Here is a 17740-nt window from a genome sequence, read left to right on the forward strand (position 1 = left end):
AAGGGAACCACTCAGCAGGTCAATGATCTCTCTCCATATAGGGGAACCAGTCAGCAGGTCAATGATCTCTCTCCCTATAAGGGAATCAGGCAGCAGGTCAATGATCTCTCTCCACATAAGGGAACCACTCAGCAGGTCAATGATCTCTCTCCATATAGGGGAACCAGTCAGCAGGTCAATGATCTCTCTCCCTATAAGGGAATCAGTCAGCAGGTCAATGATCTCTCTCCACATAAGGGAACCAGTCAGCAGGTCAATGATCTCTCTCCACATAAGGGAACCAGTCAGCAGGTCAATGATCTCTCTCCATATAGGGGAACCAGTCAGCAGGTCAATGATCTCTCTCCATATAAGGGAACCAGTCAGCAGGTCAATGATCTCTCTCCACATAAGGGAACCAGTCAGCAGGTCAATGATCTCTCTCCCTATAAGGGAATCAGTCAGCAGGTCAATGATCTCTCTCCATATAGGGGAACCAATCAGCAGGTCAATGATTTCTCTCCATATAGGCAGCAGAAGAAACAAAAACGGAACTTATTCCAAGCGCCAGATCCCTTGAGGTAGTCAGTCTAACAAAGTAGACCAATTTCAATAAAAGATAACATTTATTCCAAGCATAGATCAACGCGTTTCAGACCCGAAACGGGCCCTTCATCAGGACAGGAATGCTCAGCATTCTGTCCTGATGAAGGGCCCGTTTCGGGTCTGAAACACGTTGATCTATGCTTGGAATAAATGTTATCTTTTATTGAAATTGGTCTACTTTGTTAGACTGACTACCTCAAGGGATCTGGCGCTTGGAATAAGTTCCGTTTTTGTTTCTTCTGCTGCCTATACCATTACCAGACCAGACGCTGCCTGGGATCGGGGGAATCAAGCTGCAGGATCCCATTCTATGATATATGCGATATCAGATGTTGTGCTCTGAGCGCAACACCACAGGGTGAGTGTTATTACCAGCATCTCCCTACCTGTGCCTAACGTACTTCACCAGGGGCGCCATTGTGTTCCTTTTTTTCTCTTTTTATCTTTCTATCCATATAGGGGAACCAATCAGCAAATAAATAATCTTTCTCCCTATAAAGGAACCAGTCAGCAGGTCAATGATCTCTCTCCCTATATGGGAACCAGTGAGCAGGTCAATGATCTCTCTCCCTATAAGGGAACCAGTCAGCAAGTCAATGATCTCTCTCCCTATAAGGTAACCAGTCAGCAGGTCAATGATCTGTGATGTGCCAGTACGGGAGGATGTAGCCCCGTACTGTCCTCCTGCCCTGTCAGGCAGAGTCCCAGCATGTCCCCAGGGCTCCCCTGCAGCATACCCCCATTATGTATTTAGGTTTGCCTCATTTTGTGTACTGTTGCTTTAATGTTTGTACCACATGATTGTTACCCAGAGGGCTCCAGTGACCAGGTGACCCCCCAAGTGACCTACGGGCTCCTTGCACAACCCCCCTATATAACAAGAGGAGGGGCTGCAATTTGCCTCTTATCACATTGCTACTTCTTCTGAGGTCAAGTCCAGTCAAGTTGTTCCAGTGTCTGTGTCCAGAGCATTGGAGGCCTCAAGCCGATAGTCCTGCAGCCACAAGTCGGTCATCAGTAAGTCAAGTCATCTTATTGTCAGTCACCATCTCTCTAGTCACCATCTGTAGTCACCATGGCCTGCACTAAAGTCAGTCTAACTATTGCAAGTCCCAACAAGCCTGCGAGGTCCCCCTGTGTCACTGGTCACCTCCCCGGGATATTTGGCTGTACTACAAAGACTATATCACCTGTCTTGCCTCAGAAAAGCTGCCGTTATCCTTAATCTGGCGTTGGTGTCTTCATTGCCACTGACTAACCCAAGATCAGAGGTATTACCTTCAGGTAGTTAAGGCTAAACCACGCTCTGGCATCACGACAAGAAGGGGTTAATACCATCTGCCCCTTGGGCCATAACATCTGCCCTGCACCTTACACCCCGACTCCACAGATCTCTCTCCATATAGGGGAACCAGTCAGCAGGTCAATAATCTCTCTCCCTATTAGGGAACTAGTCAGCAGGTCAATGATCTCTCTACCTCATTGACCTGTTGACTGGTTCCCTTTAAGAGTCTTGACATGTATATAGTCTAACCCAAAAAAAACAGATGAATATACGAAAGACACAGGTGGAAGAGGCAAAGATGTCAGATCACAAACAAGCAGCAGAGGGTGGGAGGGAGGGGGGCAACACTGTTTTCACACATTTCCCGTAGGTGATGAGTTTAGATGACAAAAGCAGGAAGAGGTGTCTGCCAATAACAGCAGCAGATGGGTTATGGTAAGGATTATGAGGTGTATTAGGATCTGGACTTAAAATACACATTTTCATGTACCCTATAGTAGAGTAGGTCCACTGAGCAGAAGCAATAAAGAGGGTCTTTTGCGCTTGAGGACCTGCCCTGGGTTACTTGGACAGTCTGTTCATTTGAATGAGCACTGTGCAGTACCTAGTTTCTCCTGTGGCGGCACTGCAGGGAAACTGAAGACTTACTGCCAGGTTTCCCTTCAGATCACATCTGATCGCTGTTACTCCCAGCAGCAGGACACCCTTTGAGCAACTTATTGTTACCAGGGCATGTTGGGAGTTGTAGTTTCACAAGCAAGAAATATTAAATAAGAAGTATCATGGGAAAAAAAACATATCCCCTATCCAAAGGATAGGGGATATGCTTTAGATTGCAGGGGGTCCAAGCGCTGGGGCCCCCCCGTGATCTCCTGTTTCAGGCAGCCCTCTCTATATAGCTCAATGGAGAGCCGAAGATTGCTGAACGGCTCTCCCATAGAGCTATATGGATAGGGGATGTGTTTTTTTCCCATGATACTTCTTCTTTAAGAATTTGTTGTTTTGATGAAGCAAATAGAGTGAGGGCCCGGCAGAAGAGATAAGGGGGCTCTGATGCCGCTGTTCTCCCAAACTGCTAAGTCATATATCAACTCTCCCATGGATTCCTCCACGTCATACACTTCTGTCCTGATATGATAAGTGTGAAATCAATATAGAAACACTATCACCAGCAGTACCGCGTTATCAGGACGATTCAGCACCGCTCACTATCTCAATGGTCTGTCCTGCTACATGATAACCAAGGCCATCCCCATATAAACCCTTACTTATTCATAACAACATAGAACCAGGATCTCACACAGGCCATGAATAAACCAGAGAAGCAGTGACCCTTTATGCCCCAATTGCTGTGTAAAGAAAAGTTCCACAACTTCGTAATATATTATTGTAAGGGGTAGAGACTGGGTTCCCCTTTAAGAAATGATTGCACACCGTAAGATAAAACAGCATGGTTGCAAGTACAAAAAGTGTCATTACAGGCTTTATGGTTGCAGAACACATCTGGTACTGCTAATGCTTGGACACTGCAATATGTAAAAGGCTTATCCCAAGATTATAAGTGTAAATCCTACTAAAGTACAGGGTGAGCCATTTATATGGATACACCTTAATAAAATGGGAATGGTTGGTGATATTAACTTCCTGTTTGTGGCAAATTAGTATATGTGAGGGGCAGGGCCGCCATCAGGGGGGTACAACTCATACACCTGTATGGGCCCTGGAGCTTCAGGGGCCCAGACGTCCCTGGACCTTATTATTATTATTTTTTTTTTTAACTGGCCTGTCAGTGAGTGACTGCGACATTCACTCACTGACCGCTGGGTGCCCCCAGGACTATGACCGGGCCTCATAGTCTGGGGGGGCCTGCACATTTCTATTAAAATTACCTTATTGTAGGGCACGGGCCCCTTAAGAAACAGATCAGGGGCTGATTGGAGTAGAGACGTCACGTGCCCCGCGCAGGCACGCATGTGACGTCTACTACAGTCACCTGACCTATCCCTGCTTACGTCCCCACGCGATCTCCAGCATCCAGTGACAGGACTAGGAGCAGCAGCCTCACGCTGTTGCATCCGATCCCCGGCAGGGTAAGTAAACTGGCGCGGGGGGGCCCGGGGGCGTGGAGGGGGGGGGGGGGCGTATGGTGGTTAGGGGACTACAAGGGTGCAGGGGAGGGGTGTTATGGGGGTCATAAGCGGTGCAAGGGTGATAAGAGGTGCGGGGGGGGGGGGGGGTGATAAGAGGTGCAGGGGGTGTTATGGGGGTCAAAAGAGATGCAGGGGGTTATGAGGGTCATAAGAGGTGCAGGGGTGTTATGGGGGTGATAAGAGGTGCAGGGGGGTGTTATGGGGTCAAAAGAGATGCAGGGGGTTATGGGGGTCATAAGAGGTGCAGGGGGGTGTTATGGGGGTCATAAGAGGTGCAGAGGGTGTTATCGGGATCATAAGAGGCGCAGGGGGTTATGGGGATTATGAGAGGTGCAGGGGGTGTTATGGGGGTCATAAGAGGTGCAGGGGAGTTATTGGGGTGATAAGAGGTGCAGGGGTGTTATGGGGGTGATAAGAGGCGCAGGGGGTTATGGGGATGATGAGAGGTGCAGGGGGTGTTATGGGGGTCATAAGAGGTGCAGGGGAGTTATGGGGGTCATAAGAGGTGCAGAGGTGTTATGGGGGTCATAAGAGGTGCAAGGGGGTTATGGAGGTTATAAGAGGTGCAGGGGGGTTATGGGGATGATGAGAGGTGCAGGGGAGTTATGGGGATGATGAGAGGTGCAGGGGGGTTATGGGGGTCATAAGAGGTGCAGGGGGTGTTATGGGGGTCATAAGAGGTGCAGGGGGGTTATGGGGGTCATAAGAGGTGCAGGGGGTTATGGGGGTCATAAGAGGTGCAGGGGGGTTATGGGGTCATAAGAGGTGCAAGGGGGTTATGGGGTCATAAGAGGTGCAGGGGGGTTATGGGGGTGATAAGAGGTGCAGGGGGTTATGGGGATGATGAGAGGTGCAGGGGGTGTTATGGGGGTCATAAGAGGTGCAGGGGGTTATGGGGGTGATAAGAGGTGCAGGGGGGTTATGGGGGCGATAAGAGGTGCAGAGGGTTATAAGAGGTGCAGGGGTGTTATTGGGGTCATAAGAGGTGCAGGGGTGTTATGGGGTCATAAGAGGTGCAAGGGGGTTATGGGGGTGATAAGAGGTGCAGGGGGGTTATGGGGATGATGAGAGGTGCTGGGGGGTTATGGGGTGATAAGAGGTGCAGGGGGTTATGGGGGTGATAAGAGGTGCAGGGGAGTTATGGGGGTCATAAGAGGTGCAAGGGGGTTATGGAGGTGATAAGAGGTGCAGGGGGGTTATGGGGATGATGAGAGGTGCTGGGGGTGATGAGAGGTGCAGGGGGGTTATGGGGGAGATAAGAGGTGCAGGGGGGTTATGGAGGGTGATGAGGAGAGGTGCAGGGGGGATGAGAGGTGCAGGGGGGTTATGGAGGGTGATGAGAGGTGCAGGGGGTGTTATGGGGGTCATAAGAGGTGCAGGGGGTGTTATGGGGGTCATAAGAGGTGCAGGGGTGTTATGGGGGTCATAAGAGGTGCAAGGGGGTTATGGAGGTTATAAGAGGTGCAGGGGGGTTATGGGGATGATGAGAGGTGCAGGGGAGTTATGGGGATGATGAGAGGTGCAGGGGGGTTATGGGGGTCATAAGAGGTGCAGGGGGTGTTATGGGGGTCATAAGTGGTGCAGGGGGTTATGGGGGTCATAAGAGGTGCTGGGGGGTTATGGGGGTCATAAGAGGTGCAGGTGGGTTATGGGGGTGATAAGTGGTGCAGGGTTTTATGGGGATGATGAGAGGTGCAGGGGGTGTTATGGGGGTCATAAGAGGTGCAGGGGGTTATGGGGGTGATAAGAGGTGCAGGGGGGTTATGGGGGTGATAAGAGGTGCAGAGGGTTATAAGAGGTGCAGGGGTGTTATTGGGGTCATAAGAGGTGCAGGGGTGTTATGGGAGTGATAAGAGGTGCAGGGGGGTTATGGGGGTGATAAGAGGTGCAGGGGTGTTATTGGGGTCATAAGAGGTGCAGGGGTGTTATGGGGTCATAAGAGGTGCAAGGGGGTTATGGGGGTGATAAGAGGTGCAGGGGGGTTATGGGGATGATGAGAGGTGCTGGGGGGTTATGGGGTGATAAGAGGTACAGGGGGTTATGGGGGTGATAAGAGGTGCAGGGGAGTTATGGGGGTCATAAGAGGTGCAAGGGGGTTATGGAGGTGATAAGAGGTGCAGGGGGGTTATGGGGATGATGAGAGGTGCTGGGGGGTGATGAGAGGTGCAGGGGGGTTATGGGGGAGATAAGAGGTGCAGGGGGGTTATGGAGGGTGATGAGGAGAGGTGCAGGGGGGGATGAGAGGTGCAGGGGGGGGTGAGAGGTGCAGGGGGGTTATGGAGGGTGATGAGGAGAGGTGCCCCCCCACACCTCTCCTCATCACCCCCCATAACCCCCCCTGGTTATAGTAGTGATGAGGAGAGGTGCTGGGGGTGGGGGTTATAATAGTGATGAGGAGAGGTTTGGTGGGGGATTATGGGGGTGATGAGGAGTGATAAGGACACAGAGGATAAGAGGGGGTGTATATGTATATATGATGTGTATGCATGTGTGGCAGCATTATATTCAGTGGATACAGTGTGGAGCAGCATTATATTCAGTGGATACAGTGTATGGCAGTATTATATTCTGTGGATACAGTGTGGAACAGCATTATATTCAGGGTACAATGTGTGGCAGTATTATATTTAGTGGGTACAGTGTATAGCAGTATTATATTCAGTGGATACAGTGTGGGGTAATATATTCAGTGGATTAAGTGTGGGGCAGCATTATATTCAGGGTACAGTGTGTGGCAGTATTATATTTAGTGGGTACAATGTATGGCAGTATTATATTTAGTGGGTACAGTGTTTGGCAGTATTATGTTTAGTGGGTACAGTATGTGGTAGTATTATATTTAGTGGATACAGTGTGTGGCAGCATTATATTCAGTGGATACAGTGTGTGGAAGTATTATATTTAGTGGGTACAGTGTATGGCAGTATTCTATTCATGGTACAGTGTGTTGCAGGATTATATTTAGTGGGAACAGTGTATGGCAATATTATATTTAGTGGGTACAGTGTATGGCAGTATTATATTCAGGGTACAGTGTATGGCAGTATTATATTCATTGTACAGTGTGTTGCAGGATTGTATTTAGTGGGTACACTGTATGGCAGTATTATATTCAGGGTACAGTGTATAGCAGTATTATATTCAGGGTACAGTTTGGGGCAGTATTTTATTTAGGGTACACTTTCTGGCAAGGTTATAATGATTACTGTCTTCATGCAGAGGATGAGGATCTGCTGACAAAGTGAGGAGCCAATGATGTCTGGATGTCAGACTCTGCAGAGAAGATGGAGCTGGAGGAAGACCTGGTCTCTGGACCAGATGAAGAAGAAAAGATAACAGAGAAGATATCACTCAAGTCAGAAGACGTCACTCAGGTCACTGATATCATTGTGTGTTCTCCTGACTGTCCCATCAGAGCTGTAGTCACTTATAAGTTCTGCAGTGATGGTGGGTAAAACTGTGTCCAATCTGTGTCTCTCCAGCTGTTACAAAACTACAACTCTCATTGCCAGAGGCTCTTCAGACATGATGGGAGTTTTAGCTTTCCAACAGCTGGAGAACCACTTCAACCGAGGTGATCGGTGGGGGTCTTAGTAATTGGACCCCCACCAAAAAAATGGGCAGGGGGATGGGTAGGGAGCACCGAGGTAATTTTTTGCATCGGGGCCCTGTGGTTTCTAGCTACACGTATGGGGGCAACTATTAACAGAGGGGCCTACCCAAACTATATGGAGCCCCCTATATAGTTTGGTTAGGCCCCTCTGATAATAGTTGCTTCCATATAGTTTGGGTAGGCCCCTCTGTTAAAGGAGTAGTCTGTTGAAAAATAACTTATCCCCTATCCAAGGATATGGGATAAGTTATCGATCGCAGGGGGGTGCAAAGTGCTGGGACCCCCTATGCAGGGCCCAGGCAGTTTGCTGGAAGCTGACATCTGTACCCCCGCAGGAAGCCACGGCCGGCACACCCCCTCCATGTATCTCTATGGGGTACATGGAGTGGCGTGTCGGCCAGAGCTCTGTGTGGGGTACGACATGCCCCCCTTCCAGCCGTGCAGGAGATAGCGGGGGGCCCAATGCTCGGACCCCTGTTATCTATAACTTATCCCCTATCCTTGGATAGAAGATAAGTTATTTTTTACCAGACAACTCCTTTAATAGCACAGTGTTATATAACACTGCACTCTGCTCTAATCTAATTAGAAATATATAATTAGAAAATAAAATAATATTGGGGGCAGGCCGGGGGGGGGGGGGGGGCAGGCATTGAGCTGTGTGAGGGGTCCCGAAATTGGCAGCCCTGGTGAGGGAGGAAACTTTTCAAGATGGGTGGTGACCATGGTGGCCATTTTGAAGTCAGCCATTTTGAATCCAACTTTAGTTTTTTCAATAGGAAGAGGGTCATGTGACACATCAAACTTATTGGGAATTTCACAAGAAAAACAATGATGTGCTTGGTTTTAACGTAAGCTAAGAGCCTGCACAGAGCCCTGCTTGTCCTGCCCTCACTTCCTGTATTTGGACTCCTCACAGAGACACACAGGCAATAGCTGCAGGGACAGCATTTTTTCACCCAAAAATATACACAATTTTTAACCAATGTATATTACAAATATACATGGAATGATATTATCTACATTATATCAAAAGTTTTTGTTGACAACAGGTACACTTTAAATAACATTTTAATAATTTCTTCTGTCATTGACTACAATGTCTTCTGAACGGTTTATGGAATATCCTCCAAATCTTATGTACAGTATATAGAGCCTCAGTGTAGGGTCCCGGTACCTTTGTTTCAGCTACCATAAATCTAAGTAGTTACAATGAGTTAACTTTCAAAACTGTCTGATTCATAACATCACATTAACAGCATGGACCAGTGGTCTCAAACCTTGGCCCTCCAGACGTTGTAAAACTTCACCTCTTAGCATGCCCAGACAGTCGTTGGCCCATCTGTACAACTTAAAGGGGTACTCCAGAGTGAAAAAAAATTGTTGCAAATCAACTGGTGCCAGAAAGTTAAACAGATTTGTAAATGACTTCTATTAAAAAATCTTAACCCTTCCAGTACTTATCAGCTGCTGTATGCTCCAGAGGAAGTCATGTAGTCTTTCCAGTCTGACCACAGTGCTCACTGCTGCCACCTCTCTCCATGTCAGGGACTGTCAATAGTATACGCAAATCCCCATAGCAAACCTCTTCTGCTCTGGACAGTTCCTGACGTGGACAGAGGTGTCAGCAGAGAACACTGTGGTCAGACTGGAAAGAACTACACAACTTCCTCTGGAGCAAACAGCAACTGACACTGGAAGGACTAAGATTTTTTTTTTTTTTTATATAGAACTGATTTACAAATCTGTATTACTTTCTGGCACCAGATGATTTGAAAAAAAAATTTCCTCTGGAATACCCCTTTAACAAGATAAGTGCACTGATAGTATAACACATGAAGTGCCTCTCTATTACTTATATTGGTGCTGCTGCTCAGTCCTTATCACATCATCCTGAGCTGCAATACCAGGCATGGCCACTACTTTAGCTACAGCACTGTTTAATGGCAAATAATGGATTACTGCCCTCCTTTTGTTTCAGCTCATCTGTACTAGGAGTTGGATCCACTAACAGGGCTGCTAACCGTCCAGAAATTCCTGGACACCTGTTCTCCTGATCAGTGGGGGTCTCAGTTCTGAGACCCTGACCGATCAAAACTTTTGACAAATGTCTCTTTAATAGTAATACTTTTAAAACACCGTAGTAACATGAGTGAAAAGATAAGATGATGGGTATTAGTTTCACAGCCTTCACCCCGGCCGTATATGGAGAGCACTCGCTGACCTCAAACAATCTCATCACTTTACAGACTATTGGGATTTGAAAATATGTCCGTGCTCAATGTCTGGACATCTACTAGGAGGTCAAGAACACGTTGTACTGAGCAGCGATCCCTCTTTATCAGTGTTTTCCAACCTGCGGCTTTCCCGATGTTGCAAAATTACAACTCCCAGCATGCCCGGACAGCCTTTGGCTGTCCGGGCATGCTGGGAGTTGTAGTTTTGCCACAGCTGGAGGCACCCTAGTTGGGAAATTCTGCTCTGCATAATGGAAAATCATGTACAGCTGCTAACACCATATAATGAAAATGTCTGATTTCTCATCTATTACCCTCAGACATTCTCTTTTTTTAATCTATGCTCATGGATAGAGATGAGCGAACTTACAGTAAATTCGATTTGTCACGAACTTCTCAGCTCGGCAGTTGATAAATTATCCTGCATAAATTAGTTCAGCTTTCAGGTGCTCCGGTGAGCTGCAAAAGGTGGATACAGTCCTAGGAGACTCTTTCCTAGGACTGTATCCACCTTTTCCAGCCCACCGGAGCACCTGATAGCTGAACTAATTTATGCAGGATAAGTCATCAACTGCCGAGCCGAGAAGTTCGTGACGAATCGAATTTACTGTAAGTTCGCTCATTTCTACTCATGGAGAAAGACCTGGCATTTTAAGTGCATTCATCTGCGCCGGACATTCTTCTATTCTTTCGAAATATTTATTTCTGCATGCTGTCAGAAAATGAAAAAGTCTTCTGATCGTGTCCAGCTGATCTTTAAAGAGTACTTGTTATATCCCATACACACAAACATTTTTATATGTTACTCAGTACCTTATCCGTATGATGTACATATATCATTTTTATGTGTCTAAACCTATATGTCTCTCACAAATACCTTCTTTCTGTTGCTCACTTGGTTTGTCATTCTGTGCTTTGGAAGGGACGTGTCTCACTTTGGGGGGGGGGGTGTCTCTGCATGACTCATCTTCCTCCCTGAGTCTGCTGTGCTGGGTCTTTTCATCCAATCACTGCAGTCTGCTCAGTAGACCCCTCCTCTCTGTTTGCATGCTGCAGTCTGATAGGACAGGAGTGAGCACAGAGGACCTTTTCACAGCCTGTGCTTCAGCTGGGACAAAGATAATACTGGAGCCGGACAGGATTCTGTTCTAGATGATATGGGGACCCCTAGTGGTCTTTTTTTTTTTTTTTTTTTTTATTATTATTATGCACGTTTTCTATAAAAAGGAAAAAACATTTTCTTACTAAGTATATTAAAAAGGTTTTTTAATCTGACTTGGTTTTATCAAACTTTTTTATTTTTTATTTCTACTTGCTGTCAATGAAAACCTCTTCTAATAACAAAATATAGTCCTGATACACTGTAACAAGTCATGCACCAATGTGGTGTTAGGCCCTTTACTGGACAGAGAAAAGTTCTGAAACTTTCTAATAGACTTTGTTTCTGCTTCTCACCCTTTAGAATATCTCTGCTTGCTGTTAGCGAATGGAAATACTTCTGCATACATCCAAAGGCTGAAAAATCTGTCCTGACCCAATACTTTTCACAACTGAGGGTTTGTTACCATTGCCTTCAGTTTAGAAAATATTCTGTGAATTAAATACATGAGGCAGTCGCACAAAGCTCTTTCCTGTCCTTAAAGGGGTACTCTGCCCCTAGACATCTTATTCCCTGTCCGCAATCAGACATCTTGTCCCCTATCCTAGGGGATGAGATGTCTAGGGGTGGAGTAACCCTTTAATTCTACAGTGTATCAGCCTGGAGTGCACTACCTAGACTGATACTCTGTAACAGGGATGTGCACAGACATTTTGTGGGGGGGGGGGGGGGGGGGGCGGGGGCTCAGGTAGAAAAAAAAAGGCCACTTCTTCTAATCAAAATTTTTTTTTGTAAAAACCTTACATATGTTAACACAACACATTTCCTGAGGTAAGGGATCTCCGGCAGTCATGTCAGCTGAATGGGGTCCCACATCATCCCATGGAGATCCCAATCAGCAAGGGCATTATGGAACAGGTGCATTAAAAGTGGAGGTGCTCAAGCCCCCTTTTGTGTCCACGTGTGCCCGTCCCTGCACTGTAACGCACCCTCGGCTCTGAGAGAAACATTTACAGTGTTATTTTGAAGTGCAGGACATCACAAACATGGATACTGAGTAACGGTGATGTGTTTCAAGCGCACTAGTCACACCTTAGTCATACCCTTGTTGGGTTGCGACTAAGGGTATGTTAACACGGGGGAATGTCTGTGCAGAAATCCGCCGGAATATTCCACACAGATATTCTGCTGCAGCACAGTCCCATTGATTCCAATAGGATCCTGCCACACTGTGTAAATGGCAGAATTTCTGCAGCACATCCTGCTTCTGGCATTCGCAGGAAAAATAGACTTGTCTATGAGAAGGCGCATTTCCGAGCGGTCCTAGCGCCTGTCAGATTGTGCAAATGTGCGAAATGGGCGGACATTCCACACATTTTCGGCCGTGTGAACATGAACTAAAGGCGCCAAGAGCTCATTCAACGCACCATCCTAACCCTGAATCTACGTTTGCGATGTTCTGTACATTTGTGAAATAAAACTTGGATTTTCAAGAGCATTCATCCATACTGGACATTCTATTTTTTCCAAATCGTCTCTGTGAGGGTGTTTGCCAGCACCGGTCCGAGACACAAACTTTAAATTAAGTGGCCGAAGATACTCCTGTAAACTTATCCTCAGAAATCAATATTGTACTGGATAAAAACAAAGTACACTGTGTGCACAATTTTAAGGCCAATCAGCATTTTGACCGTATCATCAATGTTGCGCCAAAAAAGAGATTCAACTCTTTTTAAAAGTCAAAAATTAAAAAAAGAAAAGTGCAGTAGATCTCTGATATCACTGATCAATGCTATGCCATAACCCAGCATTATTCAGTGTTAGCAAGCTAGTGATTGAATGTAATGGTCTCCTATGGGGACTTAAAAAGTGTGAATAAAATAATTAAAAAATAACATTTTTATAAATAATCCCTCCCCCCCATTTTATACAAATCTATAATTAAATTAGAAAATACATTAAAAACACACACACATTTAATATTGCCAGGTGCAGAGATGTCCGAGCTATTAAAATGTGATGTGTCCGAACTAATGTGATGTGAAGTGATTGTCTGAGACCGCATTAATCTGCAAAGTAGCTTTTATTTATTTATTTCATCTTGGATGCAATAGTGTACGTAAAAAAAAAAATGCTGTCTCTGCAGCTATTGCCTGTGTGTCTCTGTGAGGAGACCAAATACAGGAAGTGAGGACAGGACAAGTAGGGCTCTGTGCAGGCTCCTGGATAGTCAATCATCCTGCTGTGTGAGCCAGGAGGGTGTCACAGAGTCTCAGTGTCCAGAGCCTCGCTGGTCCTCAGTGTCCAGAGCCCCGCTGGTCCTCAGTGTCCAGAGCCCCGCTGGTCCTCAGTGTCCAGAGCCCCGCTGGTCCTCAGTCTTAACAGAGACACAAATGCCATAGCTGCAGGGACAAAAATCTACACATTTATTAACCAATTTATATTACAAATATGCATATAATGGTACTATCTACATTATATAAAATGTTATTGCTAATGACAGGCACACTTTAGTCAGGGTATGCTGGGAGTTTTAGCTTTGCAACAGCTGGAGGCACACTAGTTGGAAAACACTGGTCTATGTAAAAGATTTTCCATAGAAGAAGTAAAAGAGAACAAAGCAGAACTTCCCACCAAGGGGAAAAAAGATGGCAGGATGTCTGCGAGCCATGGAGACTTTCCTTCCTCACCTCACTATTTCCATAGAAACACTGGCTATTCTTACACTTCCAGACTAGTCCTCACCCTCTCGGCTTGACGATCTTAGGAGGGGTACTCCGGTGGAAAACAACATTAAAAAAAATATATAATCAACTGGTGCCACAAAGTTAAACAGATTTGCATATTACTTCTATTTAAAAATCTTACTCCTTCCAGTACTTATAAGCTGCTGTATGCTCCACAGGAAGTAGTATTTCTTTCTGGAGTTCTTTTCTGTCTGACCACAGTGCTCTCTGCTGACACATCTGTCCATATCAGGAACTGTCCAGAGCAGTAGAGGTTTGCTATGGGGATTTGCTTGTACTCTGGACAGTTCCTGACATGGACAGAGGTGTCAGCAGAGAGCACTGTGGTCAGACAGAAAAGAATTCCATAAATAAATACAACTTCCTCTGTAGCAAACAGCAACTGATAAGTACTGGAAGGATTAGGATTTTTAAATAGAATACATTTACAAATCTGTTTAACTTTCTGACACCAGTTGATTAAAAAAAAAAAAAAAATTCTCCACTGGCATACCCATTTAACCCCTTCATGACCCAGCCCATTTTCACCTTCATGACCTGGGCATTTTTTGAAAATCTGACCACTGTCACTTTAAACATTAATAACTTTGGAATGCTTTTACTTATCATTCTGATTCCGAGATTGTTTTTTCGTGACATATTCTACTTTATTTTATCGGTAAAATTTCACTGATATTTGTATCCTTTCTTGGTAAAAAATCTAAAAATTTCATGAAAATTTTGAAAATTTAGCATTTTTCTAACTTTGAAAGTCTCTGCTTGAAAGGAAAATGGATATTCCAAATAAATTACATATTGATTCACATATACAATATGTCTACTTTGTGTTTGCATTAAAAAATTGACAAGTTTTTACTTTTGGAAGACATCAGAGGGCTTCAAAGTTCCGCAGCAATTTTCCAATTTTTCTCAAGATTTTCAAAATCTTAATTTTTCAGGGCCCAGTTCAGGTTGGAAGTGGATTTTAAGGATCTTCATATTAGAAATACCCCATAAATGACCCCATTATAAAAACTGCACCCCCCAAAGTATTCAAAATGACATTCAGTAAGTGTTTTAACCCTTTAGGTGTTTCACAGGAATAGCAGCAAAGTGAAGGAGAAAATTCTAAATCTTCATTTTTTACACTCGCATTTTCTTGTAGACCCAATTTTTTAATTTTTACAAGGGGTAAAAGGAGAGAAATCACCCTAAAATTTGTAACCCAATTTCTCTCGAGTAAGGAAATACCTCATATGCGTATGTAAAATGTTCGGTGGGCGCAGTAGAGGGCTCAGAAGGGAAGGAGCGACAATGGGATTTTGGAGAGTGAGTTTTTCTGAAAGGGTTTTTGGGGGGCATGTCCCATTTAGGAAGCCCCTATGGTGCCAGAACAGTGGACCCCCCCACATGTGACCCCATTTTGGAAACTATACCCCTCATGAAATGTAATAAGGGGTGCAGTGAGCATTTACACCCCACTGGCGTTTGACAGATATTTGAAACGGTGGACTGTGCAAATCAAAAATTTTATTTTTCATTTTCACAGCCCACTGTTCCAAAAATCTGTCATACACCAGTGGGGTGTAAATGCTCACTGCACCCCTTATTACATTCCGTGAGGGGTGTAGTTTCCAAAATGGGGTCACATATGGATATTTATTGTTTTGCGTTTGTCAGAACTGCTGTAACAATCAGCCACCCCTGTGCAAATCGCCTCAAATGTACATGGTGCACTCTCCCTTCTGGGCCTTGTTGTGCGCCCCCAGAGCACTTTGCGCCCACATATGGGGTATCTCCGTACTCAGGAGAAATTGCGTTACAAATTTAGAGGGTCTTTTTTCCCTTTTACCTCTTGTGAAAATGAAAAGTATAGGGCAACACCAGCATGTCAGTGTAAAAAATGTATTTTTTTACACTAACATGCTGGTGTAGACCCCAACTTCACCTTTTCATAAGGGGTTAAAGAAGAAAAAGCCCCCCAAAATTTGTAAGGCAATTTCTCCCGAGTACGGCGATACCCCATATGTGTCCCAAAACTGTTGCCCTGAAATACGACAGGGCTCCAAAGTGAGAGAGCGCCATGCGCATTTGAGGCCTGAATTAGGGATTTGCATAGGGGTGGACATAGGGGTATTCTACGCCAGTGATTCTCAAACAGGGTGCCTCCAGCTGTTACAAAACTCCCAGCATGCCTGGACAGTCAATGGCTGTCCGGCAATACTGGGAGTTATTATTTTGCAACAGCTGGAGGCTCCGTTTTGGAAACAGTAGCGTACCAGACGTTTTTCATTTTTTGGGGGGAGGGGGGCTGTGTAGGGGTATGTGTATATGTAGTGTTTTTTACTTTTTATTTTAGGTTAGTGATAGTGTAGTGTAGTGTTTTTAGGGTACAGTCACATGGGCAGAGGTTCACAGCAAGTTTGCCGCTGGAAGTTTGAGCTGCAGCGCAAAATTTGCGCCATCTCAAACTTGCAGCACTCACTGTAAACCTCCGCCCATGTGAGTGTACCCTGTACATTCACATTGGGGGGAGGGGGCAAACATCCAGCTGTTGCAAACTCCGAGCATGCCCTTTGGCTGTCCGTGCATGCTGGGAGTTGTAGTTTTGCAACAGCTGGAGGAACACTGGTTTGGAAACACTAAGTTAAGTAATAAACTTTCAAGTGTTTTGCAACCAAACTTAGTGTTTCCAAACCAGTGTGCCTCCAGCTGTTGCAAAACTACAACTCCCAGCATGCATGGTCTGTCAGTGCATGCTGGGAGTTATAGTTTTGCAACAATTGCAACAGCTGGAGGCACTGAGGTAGGAAACGGACAATGTTTCCCAACTAGTGTGCCTCCAGATGTTGCAAAACTACAACTCCCAGCATGCCCAGACTGCCAAGGCATGCTGGAAGTTGTAGTTCGGCAATATCTGAAGGATCAGATGTTGCTGAACTACAACTTCCAGCATGCCTGGGCAGTCTGGGCATGCTGGGAGTTGTAGTTTTGCAACATCTGGAGGTCCACAGTTTGGAGACCACTGTATAATGGTCTCCAATCTGTGCTCTTCCAGATGTTAGAGAACTACAACTCCCAGCATGCCTGGACAGACTGAGCATGCTGAGATTTGTAGTTTTGCAACATCTGGAAGAGCACAGATTGGAGACCATTATACAGTGGTCTCCAAACTGTGGACCTCCAGATGTTGCAAAACTACAACTCCCAGCATGCCCAGAAAGCCAAAGGCTGTCTGGGCATGCTGGGAGTTGCAGTTTTGAAACTCTCAGAGGCAGCAGTGAGATCGCTTTACGGCGATCTCACTGCTGCCAATGAAGATGCTGCCCTGCTGCCGGAAACTCACCTCCGGGACGCAGCGCAGCCAGGACCGCATGGAGGACGCCGGGACCGCTCGGGACACCGCTCCGACGGGTAAGTTACGCCGGGGGACGGGACAGGGACACTTAGCAGAGTGGTGTGTGTCCCGATCCCCGTGATCCGGACTCACACACCGCGCTGCTAAGTATTTTCATAGCGGAACGCTGCTATCAGCTAGTCAGATTTGACCAGCTGATAGCAGCGATCGCTGGGGGGGGGTGGGGGACGAAACCCCCCGTGGTCGCACGGTAAGATGGCTGGCTATCAGTGATAGCCACCATCTTACCGGGCGCTGCGGGATGCCGCGAGTAGCGGCAGTAATGTCCATGACGTACCTGTATGTCATGGGTCGGGAACACCTTGCCACCCATGACGTACAGGTATGTCATAGGTCGGGAAGGGGTTAAACAGATTTGTAAATTACTTCTATTTAAAAATCTTAATACTTCCAGTACTTATCAGCTGCTGTATACTACAGATTAAGTTCTATTCTGTTTGAATATTTTTTTTCTGTCTGATCACAGTGCTCTCTGCTGACACCTCTGTCCATGTCAGGAACTGTCCAGAGCAGGAACAAATCTCCATAGCAAACCTATCCAGCTCTGGACAGTTCCTGACATGAACATTAACTTTCTGGCACCAGTTGATTTAAAAAAAAAATAGTTTCCACCGGAGTACCCCATTA

General features: G+C 45.9%; 1 protein-coding gene across 4 annotated transcripts in view; it reads right to left on the bottom strand.

Moving 5' to 3' along the window:
- The window catches only part of LOC130295678 (B2 bradykinin receptor-like), an 80941-nt gene that overhangs the window by 29170 nt on the left and 34031 nt on the right, over nucleotides 1-17740 (bottom strand). The window contains exon 1 of one of the 4 annotated variants that reach the window (XM_056546679.1): nucleotides 10748-11071. The exons of the other annotated variants lie outside the window; for them this stretch is intronic. The gene's annotated coding sequence lies outside the window, so the exon portion shown is untranslated. Of the gene's footprint in view, nucleotides 1-10747; nucleotides 11072-17740 lie in introns of those variants that run through there. 4 annotated transcript variants of the gene reach the window in all.

Source organism: Hyla sarda, chromosome 11 (assembly GCF_029499605.1).
Source record: "Hyla sarda isolate aHylSar1 chromosome 11, aHylSar1.hap1, whole genome shotgun sequence".
NCBI lineage: Eukaryota > Metazoa > Chordata > Amphibia > Anura > Hylidae > Hyla > Hyla sarda.